This window comes from Bombus flavifrons, chromosome 1 (assembly GCF_040668555.2).
Source record: "Bombus flavifrons isolate JBK064 chromosome 1, iyBomFlav1_principal, whole genome shotgun sequence".
Classification (NCBI taxonomy): Eukaryota; Metazoa; Arthropoda; class Insecta; order Hymenoptera; family Apidae; genus Bombus; species Bombus flavifrons.
The window spans coordinates 7867141-7890657 of record NC_138442.1 but is presented as its reverse complement, the minus strand read 5'-3'; the positions used below and the strand labels follow the sequence as shown (position 1 = coordinate 7890657).

At 43.0% G+C, this 23517-nt stretch overlaps 1 protein-coding gene and 1 long non-coding RNA gene across 3 annotated transcripts in view; both read right to left on the bottom strand.

Annotated features, from left to right (window-relative positions):
- The window catches only part of shaker (potassium voltage-gated channel protein Shaker), a 182191-nt gene that overhangs the window by 132694 nt on the left and 25980 nt on the right, over window positions 1–23517 (bottom strand). The gene's annotated exons all lie outside the window — the stretch shown is intronic.
- On the bottom strand, window positions 632–3548 carry LOC138180929 (uncharacterized). The gene is made up of 3 exons (XR_011173406.1): window positions 2648–3548; window positions 936–2567; window positions 632–710 (listed from the first exon to the last, which is right to left on the bottom strand). It is a non-coding gene; the product is annotated as an uncharacterized LOC138180929 (long non-coding RNA).

The window sequence follows — 23517 nt, the reverse complement described above, 5'->3', positions numbered from 1 at the left end:
AAAGGAGAGGCATAGAGGGGTGTCGATGTGGCATCGTTACGCTCCTGACATATTTGAATATGTGACAGAGCGTGGGTAGAGTAAGAGCCAGTATATTTTGGAAACGAAGGTAGCGCTCTGCCTGGCAACGACAAGATGGAATGGCCACGGGCGAAACGCCAGAAACTACATTTCCCGTGGTAAATAGGGTAGACACTAGACGCGGCGTAGCCACGGCCGCCATTGATAAACGGGCACGATTCGACCCCGTTTCAAGGTTTTGCGATTCATAAGCATCGTTGGTGAATGGTTTAGATTCTCAGCCTGTTAACCTGTTAAACGCGGACTCTCTTGATTCGAGTCGTTTTCCCTGTCTCCGAGTAAAATTTACCGCTACCAGTTACGCTCTTTTCAAAAACGATCTAAGCAATGCCGATTGCAATCTAACTTTCGAACAAATGCGATACATCGCTTGAAAATGGGAAGACCTCTTGTACAGGCAAATACGCGTATTTTTCTATTTAAATATTTCCTTACTTTAATCCTTTGTCCTACAACGAGTAACGTGGTAAGAAATTTGGGCGAAAAACAATAAACACGAGCCTGGCTCGTATTTCGTTCGGACTAAACGTAAACAACACGAGCCTGGCTCGTGGCTCAGTTGTCCTCAATATTTTCTTACTTTAGTTACGTGTAATTCTTCGTTACGTTCGCACGTTTAGGATATAATTCTTTAAAAGAATGAAAAAACTCTTATACCTATCGTGTAAGTGAAAGGAAAATCTAATATTGTTGATAGTAGTGCGAAGTATGTTATTATCGGGGACAGTGATTCGATAGATCCTTCTGATAATGACAGTGATGGTAGCGATATTGTGTTTACTATTGTGTTTCATTGTTTCGAAAAATATCACATAGTTGAAGATTACTAATTTTTAAATTAAGTATTAATTTACAAATTCTTACTCGTACATTGCCCACTTTCAAATAATAAATCATTTTTGTTCACCGATCAATCGATCATAATTACTTCCCAGACATCTTAAAAGTATTAGTTGTGTCCAAACGTGTTTATTATTTCACAATTCCTTTCATATGTCATAAAACGCATACATTTTGCGCAAGATCGAGCACACGACTGAACAGCTAACTGACTCGACGCGTGACCGACCTTCTTGTTTATTGCGGCTGGAGCAATCGGCAGTTAGCGGGTAGGACAAAGGGATAATAACGTAGTACCGTGTGGAAGTTTCACATTCGATACGCGTGCAGAAAAGTTATTCCCATTTAACGTGGCATTCTTTGATAATCCTAAACGGATTAGACAAGGATGGCGATGCACGCGCTCCATTTTGATAACTCGGTTCAGCCGCTCGATCGGTTTAGCGGGAAATCAGCGCTTTAAGAGAATTTCAGTTTACAAGCTGCTGCGAGAAAGCTTTAAAAACAATTACGTCGCGTTTAATTGCGATCCGTGTAAGCGTTTACGGTATACGGAAGCGATTGAATCCGTTACGCTCGTCTGCGTCCGAAATTCCCCGGTAACGAGAGAAAAAACATAAAGGGAAGAGGCATAAAGTATTTTTACACGGGCGACCGATCAAATTTGTAAATCTATCACATACGTTCCACGTGTTCCCGTTTGAATTTATGAAGCTGCGTTCCGTGCAACGACCCGCTGCATAAAATAACCCGCTATCACAGAGTGACGTGCTCGTGATTAAGCGTACGCAAACATACGATTCTACCTAGGGCTAATTTAAAAACAACCGTTCTCTCGCCTGCTGGTCTACGGTTAAGAGAACAACGTGGAAGCCGTGTTTAGCCCTGGCTCTGATCGAAGATTACTTTCCAGCGGAAATAAGACAGAGGGTTCAACGTCTGAAAAAATAAACGACTAAAGACAAAGGATAGATTTCGTAAGATAAAATAGAAGAAAGTACATGAATATGGATGAGCAGAAAACGTAAAAAATTAAATTTGTAAGAACTTTAGAAATCCTCGCGCTCTTAGAACCCTCTACGATTCTTTAGTTTTACCCCATTCGAAATATACCAGTGTATAGTCGATGCAAGTAGATCAATGCTGTCGAAAAAACGTAGTGTAAATCTTTTTGCGTCTGCCTTTCGTTCCCTTATTTGTCTTATGCATATTTGCGATCATAATTACGACCCCGTACTACGTAGATTGAACATGGTTATCGCTGGAAAACAGGAGACAGATTGCCGACATTTTTATCTTGTTTAAAATTTTACATAATTTCGTCGATCGCACTCAGCTTGCCCAGCTTATAAATTTTAGCGCGTGTTCGCGGTCTTTGCGTAATGCTATGGTTTTCCGGGTTACTTTCTTCGCGTACGATATCAGAAACAGCAACTCCATTATCAGGGCACGTACACGTGTTAACGCATTATCGGATCACGTTCATCACGTTTCTGTATCTTTTCATAATTTTAGACGGTCGGTGTTGACGATATGTAACGCCAAATTATTTAGAACGTAACATATTTCTCTATTTAACGACGTATTCCTACTTCGTTTTGTTTCGCTCGTAACATAACCTTCAAAATTCTGCAACATTGCAACGCCTAATATAAACGCATATATATGTAATGAATAAGTATATAAATAAATAAATAAATTTGGTAATAATAAATAATAACAATACCCGTTAACAGTGATCAAAGTTTCCCGATAGACGATACTAATAACAGAGCGGAGGTCAGGTAACATTCGACGCGATAATCGAGCATGGCGGCAGCCTAATTAGCTCCGCGGCAGAGAGATACGCAGCCGGAGACCGAGTCTGGTGGACGTTCCATTCTGCGCATTCTCCACGTGCCAAATTCCAAGGTAATTCCCATTCTCTGACACAGGGACGCGTTGCTGGCTGCGTGCTGGCCGTTCCGAAGCCACGCGATTCCTGTTGCTGAACGACTATTGCCAGCGATCCACCGGATAGCTAGCTGAACCTTTCTTCGAACTGTGGGGGACCGAAATTTCGTCAGGTGCGCGCAATGACGTTAACTGGATGCAGTCGTTGCACGATCGATCACGCGGCCAGGCCGCACTGCGAAAATCGCTGCCATTGCCTCGAAACTTTTCGTTTGTTTTAAAAACATCTGCAACCCGCGAAGAATGCCGCTGTATCGTCGGCGATGCGACGCACAAAACGTCAGCCATTCGCTCGACCGATTCCAGCGCCTTCGTTTCAGCGAATATGTAGTACGTATGTGTACATCTAATTAGTCGTGTCATTGACACGACGTCCACGCCACAAATCGCTTACCCCGAACATTGAAAGTGCCACGTGAAAAGTCACGTCGGTGTTCTCTGCCGGAAGAGGTTGGCCAACGCTGGGTGACAGGCTAATCGCAGACTCGTAGACAGAGAAGCTGGAGATCGGCGAAAGACCATCTAACTGCAGCGCGAAGCGTAAGACGCTACTGTTGACGGCTATAAAGTATTCATTAGGTAATTTTCTCGACAGCAGTGGAGTTAAAGGATTGGGTGGAGAAAGGAGTGGTGGTACTTTGAATCTGACGAAATACCTTTTAAGCTCTTATTACGTAATCGGACATAATCGCAGCGTTAGAACGACGCCGAGGACGAAACGAATCCTCGCAAGTCAATAGCTACTTGATACCATTCTTTACGTTCTCCTCGTTATGACACGTTGACTCGATCAACGAGTAAGACTTTACCTACCGAGAAAACCGATTCTTTCCGAGACCAGTACTATCGGACGATTTTACAATTGGTTTCTACAGAATTCCTGTCTGAATTCGTTTACTTATCGGCAGCCAGATGAAACGGGCTCTTCCGATAACTGCACTGAAAGAACAGTTGGTAATACCCACTTTCCGGTCTGTCTGCGAATTTATCCTTCTTGTACGAATGTTTTATCTGTTTCGCAATGTTTCGCTCGTGCGGATTTTATTCTCTATTTACCGACAGCTATCCTTTATTTCGATATTTCTCGCCTCAGGAGGTGTCTTTTTCGGGAGATTGTTTGGCATTGGAATTTCAATGGTCTTTCTACGGCGATTTCCATTATTGTTAGTCAAAATTCATGAGACCGAGTGAACGCGGTTTAGTGTCGTCGCACTCTTGAAAGGGGCGTCCTAGGACACGAGCGCGCTGGTGCACGTGCACTCGCGCCGGTGCACTCTGCCTCCCCACGCTAGGAAGGAAAGGGATATTAAAGCGAGAACACATTCAACGGAGCGTTGGTAGGCAAACCGTAATAACAGCAAGTGGAAACGTCAGAACGGAAAACTCGCTCGTTGTCAAGCGTCTATTCGTAAAGCAGTTTCAGCCCAGGCATTACCCGCTTTCTTCCGCGAATCCTCTTCCTCGTGGTTTTTCATCTAAGAACGAAACCGCGTTCAATTCGCATAGTCGCGAGTTACGGTACATTACTTAGAAACGCGTCGCCCTTCTCCAAATTGTTCCAAATCTAAATCAAATCTGTATTATCGTATTCCATTTCGTGGCGTTTGCATTTCGAGACGAAACTACATTTCCAAAAAAATAAATCATCGACGATCTTTCCTAAAGCACGCCAAATTCTCGATCTTTCCGAGCAGCTTTTTAAAGACGCGAGAGGCGTAAAAGCGAATCCATCGATTCCGCGGTAACCACGAAGTCCGTGGTGGACGAGGGGTGCTCGACCACTCGAAAGAGAAGAGAAAAAAGAGCGTGCCGACTGTTTACCGGGGATACGCGCGAGAAGCAAAGCGAGGCGAGGCGAGTGCGAGGCGAGTGCAGGCCAAGCAGGAAAGCGGGGCAGAGGGATATGTCGCAATGCGTCTTGACGTCACCGGTGGGACGTCGTTGGTGGGATTCGCTGGTAGATCGGCCAGCAGCGGGGTGGTACAGGACGAAAGAGGGAGGAACGGATGCACGTGCACCCGATGCATCTACGCCGCTACGAACCCCGCCATCTGTCGAGAACTCTTGACAACCGAGTCACGAGTTCGTTCGCTGATAAGACCGATCCTTTTTATCGATCTGCCGTTTCCTCGCCGCGGTCGTCGCTACCTTTCCCTTTCATTCATCCTATTGCAATCACGAACGCGCCCCAGCCATCGGTATTAATTTTTAGTAATTTCGGTGGAACGAGGTGATACCAAGATGGAAATCAGATTCCGCGGAAGAAGATCCATGAAATTTTGTCGAATAAACCTTAAGGGGATAGTGAAACGTAATACGTGTTTCTTTGCTGGAGTTTCTTTATGCTCTGTGGCGGAACGCAAATTGATCTATCTATTATTATAGACGATATACGAAATCGGTCGTCCAAATTGTGGTTAGAAGCGTTTAATGACACGAATTAAACGCCTAACGAGAGTAAGGTCGCCGATTCACAGCCATGAAATAGCAGTGAATTACTTCCACTTTACGTTTACCGTGTACACACGCGCCTCGTCGTAATCTGTCGGTCGGGCCGTAAGTCGAAGTCAAAGGGATAGAAACGAACAGAGCGTGTAACGATAACGGATAAATATAAATTTCATAAGGCTCGGCGCGACGTTAACTGAGCGCCGAACGATTTCGAATTTCCAACTATATTTAGTTAGCCTTTGACACACAAGACGAAAGAGACGATTCACGCGTCCGACATTAATTTACCGGCTCTGGAATCTTTCACCTGAATATTTCGAAGCCGGCCGCTGCCTCGCTTACCGACTATGTAAATTCTTCAACCAGCACGAGATTTACACGAAGATTCTGCTTCAACCGCGTTACTAATTGCAAGCTCGTAATTCTAAGGGACGCAATGTACCATGTAACGGGTGCAACCGAGTAATTTTCGGCGAAACTTGCTAACGAATTTCCTTGGCTCTCCTGGGACAGCACGTTTCCAGCGAAACGATAAACGCCCAGTAAATCTTCGCGAAGCTCGCGAGCTTGTGATTCCGTTAATCTCATCTTGGGCCTAATATCCTGAACGAGGGCGACCATGTAGGCCGAAAAACTGATCCAAGTGAATTATTATCGTCTCATATGAAGGACGCTCACTAAAATTACTTGTTCTCTCGAACCTTCCGCTCGAACGATAATGTCTGGCGTATCTGCTTCTCTCTTCTCCTCATTTCCTTCTCCACCCTTCCCTCCACTCTCGGAGAAGATCGATGATCTCGTCGGTTTCTCGTCGCTTAGAAACTTCCGGCGAAGGGAATTTAAGCCGGCGAGGGCGTTCATCGCGACCTTAAAAGACGAGGCTATTTTTGTCCCGTCCTTTCTAGCCGGTATAAACGTCCGAGATGAGAAGTTTGCGAACTTTCCGTGGCGACCTTCTTTCCTCCGAGAATCGGGGTTACTCCTCGCGCGTCGCGGAGAGTTTCCGGCCGCGTGTGTGCGACCGTCGTGGCAGCGTGAGCGCGAGCGCGCGATCGAACGTCATCGAAAATCTGTTCGTGTGCCACGAGTCGGCTCCTAACTACGTTTCCAGATCCAACAAGAACGAAAGCCGAGAACCCTTCAACTTTTTCGCTCGCAAGTTATACGAGCTCGTTTCGATATGCTCGTTTCCCACCAGATGACGGTTATCGACGATCGGTTTCGAAGGACGAGCGGCGTCTCCCGACCAAAAAACCTATTAATTAATTCGTACTTCTTGCTTGAACGCGCGGCAATCGGTAGGAAGGGACGAGGATTTCTCTGAACTGTCGGTAATTAAATGTTCGCGCTGACAAAAGCCGGACGGTTGCGTTTAAATAATCGAGAGGAAACGAAGCGTTCGTTAGCGAAACGCCTATCGCCTCGATGGAAGATTAAGAAACGATACAATTTCCTGAATATTCCATCCGATTGGCCCGTCGTTGCCGTTAATAGCCTGATCGATACCCGACGATTCGTGCGATCTCGATTCCACGGAAATAATGAAAGAGCGTACGGTCGAGCGGAAAAAAGTAACCCATTTCCGGCGCAAATTGTCTATGTTCTTTTTAAAGGCCTTTACGTCTTTGTCCGTCGGTAATTGGGCTCTCTCTGGCATGACAATTGCCACTCGCATCCCGGTCTAATTTCAAGAAAGAAAAGCACGTGTGTGTATGTGTAGCGGTGCCAATTAAAGGCAGCGAAACGATGGTTACGTCGGAAAGTAATCACAGACCTTTCGACTGGCTATACGCGTCACCTTTCGAAATTGTGAAAGTCGAGTGCCGGCTCTTGCTCCCACACCGTTCAAACACCGCTGTTATTACCGCGTAATCTTCTACTGAAATTAGGGAGAGCTTCTTCTTAAAATGATTTATTCTTGTCGTTAGCTTAAAAAAAGTTGTATGACGCGACTTCGAATACGTTTTAAAGTAGAATCGGCTGCATCTCTTCGGAGTCGAGGTAACGTTTCTAAAAATAATTTTTTCCACGTCGTTAATCTGAAAAACGTATGTAAGCAGATTTACCTCGTTATCGGAAAAATTTATCTCAGATTCAATTGCCGACGATATTCTCTACTTTTTCTCCTCGTTTTTCCCGCCTTTTTTTATATCACCGATGATACTTTTTAGTTTATAACTTTCATAAGAGAGCATAGATTCACCGGTGCGTGTCGATATCGACGAGCACCGCTTTCAAAGCAGGCACGGAAAAGAACCTTTAGATCGCATACCAATGACCGCTCGCGTTTCACGCGGCTTTAAAAAGCGCTTCTCCTTTAGTGTCAACAAATGGCTCCGTAACTCGCCGTTGTCACAGTCGCGCGAAATAAAAATAACCAGCGTCACCCGTAGTCGCGAAGTAACTGTATTCTAAAAAATAACTTATCGCCATTCTCGTCGGTAAGATCCCTAAAAATTCATAAATAAGTAATCGACTATCGATCTGTTCTAACGTTGCTGTCTGCGTTGCGATTAAAAAACAAAGCCTGTTCGCACGCCGATCGTCCGATCGAACAACGTCGATATGCCTCGCTGCATTTGTTTGGAACGTCGTGTAGAGACAGCAATTTTAAACGGATCTAGAGTTGATTTTCGTTTATTGCGTATAAAAAAAAAAAGGGCGGAAAGCTATCACGAAAGAGGAATGCACAAAAGAGACAGTCACGCTCCCGTATGCGGATAATACAGAATTATAGACAGCCGTGGAGATTAGTTTACCGAATGCATTGCGAAAGTTTCCTATCGAGACCAGTAGATGGCTCTACTCGTATGAACCACGCCGACTCGATACACGTGTATCCTTAAGCACGACGTGCCGCGCTTTAAACGGACTCATACTACTGCGGCTGCTTAATACGATGCTTGTCTCCTCACGATCCTCGTTATTGAGATACATTATACCTCTCAAGCTAAACACTTGCTCGCGTTCACCGATCCACACCGATAAGGGATACTTGTTTTCGCTGTCGTGTCGCGAATAATACTGCAAATGATGTAGATAATTATCCGCAATTCTTTCTTTATGTTTATTTCCCCCGACAAATTACATATTACTATTCTTCCACTTATCATTATCCTCTTGTGTTATTAGCATCATTTCCGTATTTTGCCTTTCAATTTTTGCCAAAATGTCTAATACCATATAGATATAACATATACAATATCCGATATCTTTTACATTGAAAAACATATAACTAACGATAATCGTGTTTCTAATCAAACAGCGTCGATTGTGCGTATATTACAGAACGAGAGACGAAGAGTAGTCGTGTTCGAGAAGACGAGATAATTTCGAGGGGAAATTCTGTGACGCCTTGGCCAGTCCGCATAGAATCATAGAGAGGCGAGCGTGCGCGCGCTCTCATTTCTCTACACTTGAACCCTAGCGTCTGGAGCGCACGTTCCATCGATTCATCGTGAAAATCATGAATGAACGTAATCCCTTCGACGCGGAGCATGCAGTTTGGTTTCTCGCCCGGCAACAGTATCAGCATTTTGTGAAACGAATAAGGAAACATCAAAAGGTTTCGAAGATAGCGTATCCTACCAGAAACTTTCGTTTGAATTCTCCTAGGAATTTCAGTGCTTTGGCATTGAACATTTTCGTACGACTATTTAATCGCATTAAAAGATAAATTAAAGTGTGCATGAGGAAGTATCGTTTGATATTTATAATTAAACGGAATAGGAATGTCAAGACCAATTTACTCGTTGACAGAATTTGGCGTTTAGAATTTCAGACGGAGACACGAAGTTAGAAGATTTAACGAAGCATAGTTGGACGAAACGATTACGATGAAAAATCATGCCGTCGCTTAAGGAGAAGGTCAGGAGCGTGGCGATGTTTCTGGGACACGGCGAGCTTAATCTATTCAGCCCTGATTTAAATGACCTTCGATTGTGGACGGCAATGAGTTAAATTTAGGTAGCCCTTTGGGATTCTAGTTCACACTCTCGCACCTTTTATCCCGTCGCTAGCTTTGTTCTTTGCATTTCTTTACCGGCATCGTTACCAAACCGAAACAGTTCACTGCCCAATAAATGTCTCCTCTGATGTACAAAAGAGCGCGCTATAAATTACCCCGATAATTTTCAAACTAAGGACCTTTCTTCGATTGCAGATCGCTAACGAGTACAAAGTATATTAAGTAACCGTGCGTATCTTTTACTTTAAACGCATTTTCCATTCAACTTTTAATTCGATAGTTTCAGCGATTCGAACTTTTCGTAGATGGATTTCTGGTACTTGCACGTTCGAAGGAAAATACGAGTTCGTGAACTGAATCCATAGTAACTGAAACTCGTAATCAACAGCCACGGCTGTTCGTTAGAATTTCAATGCTTTGCCAGATCGTTCATGCGTACACTCGGCGAGAAAAGTTATCTGGTTTTGCCTTTGCACGTTGTTTCCAACCAGCGATACGAGCACAAGCTTCGAACTGATTTCCCTTCGCAATTTGCCCTTAGAATCGTTCGACCAAGTAACTGGCCGTAAAGCTCGCAATGTGGCGATTGTGCGCGCAAGAATAAAGATCGACTGGTCAATTAACGCTCCCTCCATTCAACCTGCAATGCTGAATGAAAGTATCGTATCTGCGATATCTATACTCCAGAGGCGGCTATTATGGTGTCATCGTTAGACGAACAATTTTTGCTAAAACGCCAGTTCCCAGTCACACGAAATGCAACGAACGAGTCGATACTCGTAACTAGGCGTCGGAAGCAGGTATTCATGCAATTATCGGGCCCGACAAGCTCGATGCCAATTTCCGCAATGATATTTCCAAGATTAAGTACGCTCGGATCAATGTTGTCGTCGCCTCTACGACCATCTATAGCTCGTATAATGTATATATATTATACGTATAATACTCGTATAATATATACTCGTATAATACGTACTCTATAGCTCGGATAATATATATGTATATACAGGGTGGTTGGTAACTGGTGGTACAAGCGGAAAGGGGGTGATTCTATGCGAAAAAAGAAGTCCAAAATATAAAATAAAAATTTCTTTTTTAATTTTTATTGTTTTAATTTTTCCATCGAGACAACGATCTACAGTGAGATCCGTTATAACGTACCGCACGCGTACCGAGCGAAAATTCAAAGTCGATTTTCTCGAAAACAAAGCCTCAAACGAAAAATTTTTATTCTATATTTTCGACCTCTTTTTTCGCGTAGAATCGCCCCCTTTCCGTTTGTACCACTAGTTACCAACCACCCTGTATATTATACCTACCCCCATATAAATATAATATATGTATATATAAAACATCTATAGCTGGTATAATATATATATATATATATATATATATATATATATATATATATATTGTGGGATTTTTACTAGAATTAGTTTATTTACAATAAACGGATTAAACAGCTGTTGATTAAACAGGAAATGACGGTCGTTTAACGTGAACTAATCACGATAACGTATTATGATTAAGACAACTAGATAGTTAATTTGCAACTCCCGTCACCACGGATCCAACGCCTTCTCGACAACGCAATTCGCACTCTCTGACGTCTCAACTCGCAATGATTGTTAATTCGTTTACGTCCCTTAGCAAACCCTTGTCTTTTGTCTTAGTCTCACACATTTTGTCTTAGCCGCACCACGCACATGCTCAGCAACCTCTTGTTTATAATTCGCACGACGTCCCCTCCCAGGCCCCTCGTCCACGATACTACAATATATAATAATAATAATAACATTTATTATTATTATTATTATATATTACAGATACACGAATCAGCCTGAAACTTTGCAGCCTGAGAATTCTTTTCGCTGTCGCTGTGAAATGACAGTTGGAAGTTGACGGGAACGCGAAAATCAAACACGAAGATAGGATCATGAAAAAAGTTCGAAAGCTGAAAGTTCCATCGACTAACTTTATTCCGTGCACGAGCTTCTTTACTCGACCGGGTATCTTTAATCGAATCTTCGAGTCGCATAGAGAAAGCTGGAATGTTGTAAAGATAAAAAAAGATCCCGCTTTCTGCAATACGCTATTATAAATGACGAACCGAGCTATTTATACGGAACGATGCGACTGAGGCCGTTACCACGGAAGCTATCTTAAGGGGCAGCATGGTTGTTGCCGGTATCGTCCAAGACACATCTTATTTTAGATGTTCAACTGCGATCTTGAAAATGCCTATGTTAGAGAGGATCAAAGTCACGCCGATCGTCCTGGCTGAATTCCTTGAAAAATATCCGATGCGCATGTCGATCGAAGGGGAAGAAAAAGACGAATCGCGAGAAAGCAGATTCAGACTGGAGACTCGGTTTCCCTGACACCCTTCGTCTAACGTAATTAATACGTCTATAACTCAATGGCTCGCGAATTTTAACGAGATCGATGCAGCCTGCGCGGCGAAGAAACGCGGCAACGTATTTGTAAGAATAAAATATTCTTCGTGAAAATGTAACACGTAATTTCGATCGATTTAACGCACGTTTAATAATTTTCGCAATTTCGCAAGAAATCTCCGAGCGTATCTTAACTGTTGAGGATGACTGATAGAGGAACGAGTGGATGAATTTGTAATAGAAAAATATATTGGAATAAGTATAGGTATAATGTATGCTGACCCAGATCCTCACTCTTATAGTGTTACAGTATAATAGGAAGAAGTTATGATAGGGAGAACGTTCATATATTTATAGCAAACGACATTACCAAAAATGTTAACCTTGTAGCTGTAGCTGAAAGCTACAAGAAATAGCAATAGAAATCTTCTTATAGCTCTTTTGTTTCTAGACCTTGCAATCCAAAACAAAATTTATATTCGACAATAATATGCACCTCCTCTCTTAATTTCGAATTTTTTTCTTTCATTAAATTCTATTCTCTTCGTAACAGCGGTCACGGATATACAAAAGAAAAGGTGTAGAGTTTTTCTTGAAGTAATTGCTTCAACATTAACACTTAGCGAACCTATACGCTGTCCACTCGCTACTTGAAGAAGAAAGAAGTTTGAAAATTATTTAAGTAATCAATTATATTTCGCTGTGATGAGTTTGTTTAACGATTCCACGTGTTGTTTATACGAAACATCGAATTAAAGATACACATTAAAAGTATAAAAAGTATAGGTAAAATTAAAAACATCAAAGATGACTAAAGATAAATAACACGACTTGAACGTAATATTAAAAATTCATAATACATTTACTTAGTCGTAACTGATGGTGTAACTCTCGAATTAATTTTGACACCACTCGATTGGTGTATTTTGTTATATCACATATTGTTTAACGAACCTATACGCTGTCCACTCGCTACTTGAAGAACAAAAAAATTTAAAAATTATTTAAGTGATCAATTATATTTCGCTGTGATGAGTTTGTTTAACGATTCCACATGTTGTTTATACGAAACATCGAATTAAAGATACACATTAAAAGTATAAAAAGTATAGGTAAAATTAAAAACATCAAAGATGACTAAAGACAAATAACACGACTTGAACGTAATACCAAAAATTCATAATACATTTACTTAGTCGTAACTGATGGTATAACTCTCGAATTAATTTTAACACCACTCAATTGGTGTATTTTATTACATAGTGTACTTTATAAAAGCAGAAAAAGTGGCGCAATTAATTATCAACAATTCCAGGTAAACAATATATAATAACAAATAAAAAAACAAAAAAAAAGAAAACTCATTGCTAAAGTCAAAAAGGGAGATCTACCCGCCGTTCGGTGTTAAAGAAAAACCAGTCGAGTAAAGTGGCACAAACGAGAAAGGTTTCCGCGTTAGCTGTGAACAGCCTCAGCCGGTGCTGCGTCACGATGCATCTGCATGTCGCATGTAGTCCGCAAAGGCGAAATCCAGTTAATAGTAGTAAACCAGCCCTGGGTAGTTGTTGCGACGATGTTGGTAACGAGGACAATGAAACGGCAATGCCGGTTCGTTGTGCCATGATTGAACGACGATCGAATCCCGTCAGTTTTATACGACAGCCTCGTCAGACGTTGATCTCAATCTACCGACAAATTTTCCTAACTTGCTCTTCGTTTCTCGTAAACGAAATTCAAAAGAAAAAGTGTGGAAGAAAAGTTCAACGAACGATTCGAAGGACTGCTATTGCTATTGCTATTGCCATTGCTGGGGAGTAGAGGAAACCATATCCCAGCACTGGGCGGGTCCGAGATTGTTACGTAAACGCGAAACGTAAAATAATTACACGAAACGAAGTGAACAAGGCACGAAAGGCTAGCCCGATTTGCATAATCGTCACGTTATTGCTTCGTTAACGTCAACACAGTCGGTGCGCGAGATTAAACGGATTAGAACAAGCCGAGCCGAAAGAGGGATTAAACTTCACGAGGCTCGAGCACGAGCCTATCTATCGTAGAGTAGATAGGGAATTACTATAATTTACAGCCAACGATCCTATTATACGTTTCACGGTTAGATGGGACACGTTGATCGTGCGCGTTCCGTGTCCATCGCTCAGATCCGATCAGACTTTGAACTTGCAACTTGCGGATTCCGGACACTCCGCCATGTCAATGGCCAATAAATCAAAGCTATGTGCATTTTCCGCAACAAATCTACGTAACAGTACGTAGTATTAGTACAGTAATAGCATAGCTGCCGCTGTCTCGAGAATCAATCAGACGCTGCCGCTTGGAAATTGTTTGCGAAGCGACGTGAGACAAATTAAAAATGTAACAAAACCAAGTCGTTCGTCCAAGACGACAGGATCTGGTAACAGATGTAGCAAAATCTAGGCTGTCGCGAGTTCAATGTTTCCACGATGACGAGACAGCGAGGAATGCGAAGGAAAGAGAAATTCGAACGTATCGCCACTTGGCGAAACTTTGCTCGATCATCGACCAATGTTCTCCTACGCAACAACTAGTCGATCAGGGAAAATGAAAGTAGCGTGGGATGTCGGATCGCGATCTAATCCGCCGGACAAGCGAGAAAGTAAGGAAAATTGGTTCGATCTCGCCTCACAGTCGCTTCCTTGGGAGCCATCAAAGGTTCGCGAAATCCGGAACGTTCTGCTCTCTGGAGACAAGGCGACTCGACTCCGAGTAACAAAACGACTCGACTTAGAGCAACAAAGCGACTCACGACCATCGACTATGCACGAGGGAACGCGTTTTCCCACGACGATGAAAGTTTCAGTCGGGTAAAGGATAGCTCCAGTTGCGAAAGTCGTTGGAGTAGCGGGCAAAAAAGCGAAACGGAAGAAACAGACAGGAAACTCGATTGGCCGATTTATAGGAGTATCGGGTATATGTGGCGTGTTGCGGTCGAATTTGGCAAGAGTGTCGTTCACGAGTTTGTCCCGCCAGCGAATTCCATTTGGCAACGTTTCAACGCGCGTCATTTTCTCTGAATTCCAACCGATCACCGGTGCGACGGCGCGCGCCCATTGTACCGGTCAAAGGAACGTGACACGCGTCGACCTAAGCGGAACGCTCTATATGCGCGTCTCAGGCCAGCAATCTCTTGCTGCTATATCACCGATAAAAGCCATCTTATCGGTTGCCCGACTTTATCGACTTTTAGGAGATTTTGTCGCTGGCGAGGTATTCGGTTTGTCTTCATCGGCCAAGGCGCTTGTTTCCGCCGTGTACATTGGTTCACGTCCGACCTTACGAGGACCCTTTCCACTTCAATCCGCGTGCCTTTAAACAGCGACCTCTGATGGCTCGGTTCGATGATCGTCCTTCCGGAAATCGTAAGAAATTTACAATCGTACAGACCGTTTACAAAATCGTAAGAAGTTTACAAGATCGTCGTTTTCGACTTGAGGAGTAAAACGATGAGATACGTAGACAAATTTCTGGGAAATCTGCAGACGAATTTGTAAAGTTACAAGAAACATGATGTACCGAGCATCATCTGACGAAAATGCATCGGCAATGCCAGAATTTCGTCGCCGGCAAACGATCTTAACCGTCTGAGTCGCAAGCAGCGCAATCGCGCTCTTTGGATTTTGTGTGGAAAAGTGCCAGTACGCTTGAACGCTACGAACGACTGACGATATTTTGTATTTCAATGTTATCTTCTCAATAATTTTTATTGAACAAAACTTGAATTATTTATAAACTAATAGTCCGCATATATAATAATATAGATGTATTTCATAAAAATCAGAAATACGACGAGCGCTATTGTGCTGCTTGGTTCTCTTCGAAATCGATTAAGACAAGCGTTATCGCGCTCTTTTGACCCTGTTTTTTCAATGACACCTGGATCTCAAACGGTTAACATTTTGACTGCCACGTCGGTCATATATGACCCACCACGGTTTCTCCCGTGACGCCACGGTGGTCATTAATGACCAGAGCGCTTCAACTTCTTACGATTGTAAAAATTGTATGAAAATTGACAGTTAGGGCATTTTGAATATAATCGATAAATAGAAGATACTTTGAAATAAAAAGTGCCCCGTTGAACAATTAAACGTTTTTATTAGAACATCAATAAAAAAAATGAGAACAAATGTTGCATCCAACGGTGCACTGTGTTAAAACACTTTAAACATAAACGTGGTTCATCAATACAATCTGGACGATAGGCGGTCATCTTTTTGGTCTGATTTTTAGCAATTTTTCATTCTAATTGTTTAACATTTTTTTATACCACTCTCTGCAAAATTTTCGTGCCAGGTACGCTTGCCCTTCTTTCTTCTGCATTTCGTGTCGCAATCTTTGTCGAATAAGAATATTTGTCGGTTCTGGTGAATAGCACTGTTTAAGGTGCGTTGCGAGTGTCAGTCTAAAATCTGATACCTCGATTTTTGTTTTTGTTGCTTGTTTATAGAGTATCATCGCGTTTGAAATTGATGCATTTAACGATAACTCTAAAGCTAATTTTATATACCACCCGAGGGTTCTTCTATGTAGTGTAGAATATACTATCATTCGATCTGATAAATCTGCAGCACATTTTCCTCTGTTGTAATCTACCACAACCATTGGTTTATCAGAAACATAATTTTTTCCGGACCTCTACCATTTCAGTCGAATGTTTCGTCGAAATCATAAAAATAACCATAATACTGTTTACTAATATCTTCTACACGTTTCAACAATATATTCTGCACGTTTTGCTTACGACGAAATAACGAATGCGAATGGTTTGTTGAAATAGACGAAGCCTTGTTATAATATGTCGCTGTCTTCTGTTACCAAGGCGCCACGGTGGTCACCCGTGGCCACCAATAAGATAAACGCTCCATTGGGCAAGAATGTTGTCTTACATCATCAATTTATTATTATTTTGCCATTATATGCTTTGAATAATGAAAATACTCCCGTGGCGTCCTCAGCGAAACACGCGATTTCGGAGTGATAGTTAAAGTGTCGAAGCAAACGACGAATGATCGTGATCCACGTTGCAGTTTTATTACGCTCGTTCCTCTGTCTCGTGAAAAAGCATTCGAAACGAACGAAAACGGTATTTAATTCGCGTTCTCGTTTGACCAGAAGCAACTAGATCCGCGTCGCTGTTTTGGAAAGTATCCAAAACGAAAATTGAAATACTCGGCCGCAGCCAGTCCACGCGAACAGGTCCTTTATATTGGCTTTCAAGAAGAATATTTTCACGCGTCCATCTCTCGCGTCTCAAAGCCACAATCGCCTCGCGAATCAATGTCGTACCGACGAGGTATATGAATATAGGAAATGATCGACGTTCTTCCATTTGCCATCGGCAAATTTCATCTTCCATCTTCCTACTACGCTCGATCGTTTCGCCAAATGCGATCTGATAGAGTTTATTCTACTTGTTCGATCGTTTCTCTCGCGAAAGAACGACGCAAAATAGAGAAGAAATATTACATCTGCAAAGCGGACTAGGAACAACGACTCGCTGAAGATCAAGACACTCGAAGTGTTCGACGCGAATAGAACGAACTCGAAACGAAGCATCGATACGACACGAGGCGGAACGAGACAACGCGACGCGTAGTAACGAGACGCGTTCGTGTCGAGAGCTGCTTAAGAATCGAGCCGGCTGGTCGCAGCGACGTTCACGTCGACGTCGATAGAGCATTTTATTTCACGAGCAGCCATAATCGGCAGGAGAAAAAACCGATAATAACAGAACGCGTGGAAACGCGTGCACGAGAGCTTGTGTACACGCGAACACGGCAGCAACACGTGGCAGGTTATAACGTGTACGAGGGTTGGAGTTTGGGTCGAGCAGTGATTTGGCAAGCTCGTTCGATGTCTGGAAACGTTGGCGACGCTGATGGCGGACGATCTAAACTCCGCAGGAGGTTAAGGCCGAGGAATAGACGAACGAGGATAGCGAGTAATTGGATTAACCTGCCAAGGTTCCGGCTACGGTTCCGCCACTCTCGCGGCTCGCCCTGAACTTAAGACTTTGCCAACTAGCTGCTGTCCGCGAACCGCGTTCTACAGAAAAATCTGCATAAACACGTACGTGTGTGTTTCGCGTGTCACGTGCAGGCCAACTCTGTCGCTTGGTAGTTTGCTCGATATTACCATAAATCTAATTTTATTTGCACGTTTAACGAATCGATGGTATTTTTATCAGAGTCGAACGCCACCGGGAAATGCCAAGTGTTTTCACAGCTTGCGGCCGACGCAGCGGCTAATCAAATGGACTGTTCAAGTAACAGAACGCGCGTAATCACCAGTGATCAATTAATTGGTTAATTGTCGAACGTCATACTCTGCATCGTCGCGTCTCATTTGCTCAGAAAACAAAGAACATCGACGCGAGTAATGCATTGCTATTACTTGCACAATCTCAATTCCAGTACTTTCGCAGCAGCAATTAACAGGCTAAATATTAATTACACGTTTGTGAATTATCGAGTATCTCCTCTTGGTATTCTTTTAGCTTCTGCGGAAGCTATACTGGGAAATAGATACGCGTACGTGTAGAAGACCCATTGGCCGCAAGTTGCGAGCGAACGCTTGTACGTATAATTCAATGGCGACCGACTTGGGCGATAATTTACCAGAATCGCCGTGCTCCGCGCAGTTCCCCATAAATTTCATTTCCTTTCCGCTGCTGGAGCTTCACGTGAACGGACACTGGCGCGCTTAAATCCATTCTAAGTACCTAGGATCCGGTCACGTCGAGTGTTAGTCAAGAAGCGATCCGATCGGCGCTTAAAATCAATCGATAGAAGCTCGTTAAATCGGCTAGAATAAGTGGGTACTCGTGCGGGTCTAGCTTGTAAAAAGAAGTGGTCGGTGGCGTTTAAGCGGAATCAAAGCTAACCCGATTTGCTTTAAGACGCTGCTCGCGAACTCCACCGGTGTTTGTCAAACCCATCCACGCGTCCGACAGCTTCAATGGATGTCTACATTCAAATCCATTTAAGACCGCTTTGGCGTCTCTTTCTCGGTGTCCACCACGTCGGATGCCCAGGAGACATCTTAATCCGGACCCGCGACTCGCTCTTCCCGTCACGCTCTCCCCACCTATCGCGCGCAACTTCTACCCTTCGATTTATCGGACCTGTCTGCTTCGTCTCGTTCTCACGTTTCATCGCCACCTTCAGTAATTTACAATTCCGCTTCAACTTTCACTCGCAGAATGGACAACAGTCGAATGATATTAGCAGGGCCGGCGTGACCTTCTATGGGGCCGGGTTAAAAAATTTTCCTGGGCCTAAATACACATTCAAATGCTACACTTAAATTTTATAACGAGGAATTATTTATTTACAAATGCTGTTACATGTTATATATTTTTATAAGTAGTTTTTGAAACATATCCAAGGAATATTTTTTCGCAGCCATAATTCGCTTTCAAGGGGGAAAAATTCAATGAAAGTATAAAATCTGCAAATGATTTTTGCAAAAAACTATTGATGTAGATTAATTTCTCTGAAAGCGCCTGGATTTTCCTCTAAAGTATTAGGTTGTCCGAAAAGTGTCTTTCCTTCGCAAACCTATTTTTTACAACAGTGCACCTTCATATAAACGTGAAACCAAGTCCGTGAAATGTCGCAGTGTTCATCTCAAAAGAACAAAATCGATCGTATGTAGTTCGACAAAATAATATAAAACCAAAAACGTTCTGCGTTTATTATTTCCTCATAAAAGGAAAGAAACTTTTCGGACAACCTAATACGAGCACTTTATCGAGTTACACCCAACTTTGATGATTTTTCTCACTCCTTTAAACCGAATCATCGCTATTAAACAAATGTCTTGCATCTGTTAATGGTATCATCATTCCATAAAAAGTTAATCAAAATCGGTGTTTTTTAATTGAGTAATTTTCGTAGAGAGGCGGGTCGGGCTCCAGTGAACGCGCCGAACCTGGACACTAACTTTGGATGTCGATGCTCCACACGATAGTAATTTTTCACGAAACATCGATCGCGTTTCCTCTCGATCGTAACTTTCAATCTGCCATTGAAAATACGCGTATCAACGTATGCGTGAAATATTCCTGCAATAACACGACCGATATTTCCCAAGTGGCACGCGTCATTTTCCGTATCATAGTCGATTAAAAATTCCGCAGATTATAGAATAGCAGGTGTCTAGCTCGGATCGATACCCGATAGAGCACCGGGTAGAGGGCAAAGACGAGACTTGAGAACGTTCCGACCACCTAAACGCGACTCTACGACCAGCAGAAACGTAGGATCAAACGTTTCGTCGCGGTACAACCATCGGATATCCAACAGCTTTTATATTATTTATATTTCGCTTGCAACGTACTTATCGTTGGTTGTGTACTTGCGCGAATAAATATTGACATAAATCCGGCCATCGCCTAGTTACTTGATACGAGCTGTTTAAACGTCCTTTAACACCTGAATGCATTAGAACGTGGTTCTGCTGCTACGATAATTCGTCTCCGCAGCAGCGCGTAAATCGAACTGCATCGGAACGTGGAATATCGAACGTGTCGCAGGAAAATGACTGTTCGACCGTGAACGTTATTACATACGCGTTATTGGACCGCGTTCACAGTCTATTCGAAGATACGAGGGTTCTGCTATTGGTCTTTGAACCTCTTGCGATTTCATTTCTGTTTCTCAGTTCGAATAAATTTGTTCGTAACGTCGTAAGAACGTGATGCAATGCATCTGTTTATCGCAACAGACTCGATCTCGGCTCGCAATAATCCGTAACGATTACGTTGTACGAGGCTAAACTCGAGCCAACGTAAAATACGTTTAGGAAGATGTTTAAGATACATCGGGGGAAATCAAAGTCAACGTATTGTAGAAATACGGGAAACACGACGTAAGATGAAAAATCGAGGAGAAGCTGACGTATTCGATTGGTTGAAAGCTTTCTTTTTCTTCCTCGTGAGAAGGCAGTTTTTTTGGATGAGAAGAGAAGTTGGCATGAATGCAGCTGGCCGTATCGGCTCTACAAGAACCTCTTTCCGAGAAGAGATTACATAGGAGCATTTACGGGTGAAAAAGTATTCACCACGCCCCCTTGTGACCCGAAAAATTCTCAGTCGGTACTTGGTGGCCGATAATCGAATGCGCGTCTAGTCGTGGAAACCAGAGCGACGCGACGCTTCGATGGACTTTTATTCGAGCGAAAATTGCTTTAGCGTTCACCGACCATACCGCATTTGCTCGAGCCTTCGAATTTGCCAGTTGCCGAAACACAAGTTGGCAAAAGTGTTCCGATAGAACGTGCACGATTATCGCGTTTCTTCAATTCCCAGTAAAACGAACGATTCTCAGCTTGTTCCGCCTCGTTGTCGTAAGTAAAATATAACCACGTGCCGATTAACGATTTCCTCGAGCAAACGTGGAGAAATGAACGTTTGTAGGTCAGAGAATCCATTGGAACGCGAGTTACGCGCGTTACTCGGGGATGACAGATTTCTGTCCAATCTTTGTACATTTCGTCCAACTCGATTCTATGTTGGCGCATCAAGCCGTCTATGGGGAATTGTTCTATTGAAATATGTATAATTTTCTGTGTTACACTAAATTGGTCGCGTAGTAGCGACACACGTATGTGAATATGAGTGTGTGGAAGTATGTGTGTGCCCGAAAACAGATGAATGTAATTGTTCCGTTGGCAGTGTGGTATGGAAGATGGTGAGACAAAGAAAATGCTGAGACGCGTGCAAATGTATATCGTCGAAGATCCTGGAAATCGTTTATTAAATAAATCTAAAGCTATTTTAATTTGAATTCTAAATGTAACATTAGTGTACCTTTACTTTTATTTCGGCAATTAAGATCCACAATTCTCAACATTTTCAAAACTTCATACGCTTTGCCCAGCCGTATTTCGCGTTAATCCAGGTTGGTCCGTGGTACACGTAGATTATTCCGGATGAACGAGGAATTATTTACGAAAGGACGTTTGCAGGGAGTACGAGACGATCATGCAAGAATCGTGTTGCAAGCGTAACTATGCGAGCTGGCACGTCGCAGGAATTTCACAATGTATTCTTCCTCCACGTGCCTCAAAGCTGGTAAGACTTGTTAATGCTACACGCGAACAAGTACTTTAGAAAGAGAGGAAAACGAAGGGAAAAGAGGGAAACAGGGCGTACTACGATCGTCGTGTTTCGTTACGTCTACGACCAGATAGCAAGCGTTCTCATCCTTTGGATTATAACGTGCACAGTTTTATTTGGTCGCGTATTCTATAGTCGTCTGATCAGCCCTGTCTCTCTTCAAAAACGTCATAAAACTTTCCATGTATTTGACATTGAAGAATCAACCGAATGAACGAACGACTGTCTGACCTATGCCGATCCATACTACTAGCGTACTACGTGGAACCGCGAGAACGCGTTCGCTAAAATCGCAACACACAATCGCGTTAAACAGCGGCAACGCGTTTATAAAAATGCAAACAGCGTTTAATCCCCGTCGAAAGACTAGCGCCGCTACACACTAATCACCGCTGGTAAACAAGCTCTTAAATATTTACAAAGTCTTGCTAGCTCGAACCTGGCTACGTTCGTTAGCCCGAGAGTGTAATCGCTGTAACCACCGCTCCTAACGTCGTTTGTCATCGCTCGCGCGAGAAAATATCTTGCAGAGAAATATTGGACTGGCAACTAAGTAATTGCGGACTTTATCAATACCATCTAATGACAAAATTCGCAATCACTTAGTTGCCAATCCAATATTTCACTGCAAGATATTTGTTTATTGGCAACTAAGTGATTGCGGATTTTACCAATACCACCTAATGACAACAACAACAAACAAGGTCTTAAATATTTACAAAGTCTTGCTAGCTCGAACCTTAGCTCGAATAAACAAATATCTTGCAGTGAAATATTGGATTGGTAACTAAGTGATTGCGAATTTTGCCAATACCACCTAATAACAAAACCCGTAATCACTTAGTTGCCAAGCCAATATCTCACACGGATGTAGCAAAGGAAAGATACAGAAAGAAGAAGATGTTGAGAAGAGGTTAAAAATAATTGAAGAACATATAAGGTGAGTATGCGGAGAAATCGATGAACTGGCGGGAATTCGGAAGCGAGCGTAGCCAGATAACGAGTCCTTACGAGTTGATCCATAGAAAAAGGGAAAGCTCCAAAGGCGGCGCGTTGAAACGACCGACAACGTGCTGCTACCGCCGCCTATGCAGTCTATTAAACATAGATAGGAGTACCGCATTGCCGTGAATCGGCGTGGGGAAGTGTTAGGGGTTTGCTGCGCCGTTCTCTCTCTCTGTCGGTTTCTCCCTCTACCTCTCGCGTTCTCGCACTCTCTGTGCCTCTACGCGTACTAAGCTACGAACACCGCTATACCAGACACTACAGAACCTGTGCGGGCTATACGAGGGATGAACAAACTGCGGCCCCAGGTCAGATGCGCAAGCTTCTCGCTGCTATATTTACTTTTACCTGCTCGCTTACCTGTGCGACATGGTCGGACGTTGGACGTCGCGTCGTGATGTTTTATTACGCAACGTGGTGGCGTTCGGTAATGTTTTTACGCGAAATTTCCCTGCACCGCGTCGTCTGTGGGCTTTATGGAAATTTTTGCTTTGTCACTTCCCAACACGCGAATTATTTGCCTACAATCTATTTCGCCATCTTAATCGCCGCTTAACTCGATGCGAAAGTTCAATGACGTTGCTCACGAGCAACGATGAAGCACTCGAGGAAATGATCGTTGTATGCTTCGATTGTATGATAATTCCGCGATCGTTATAACACAC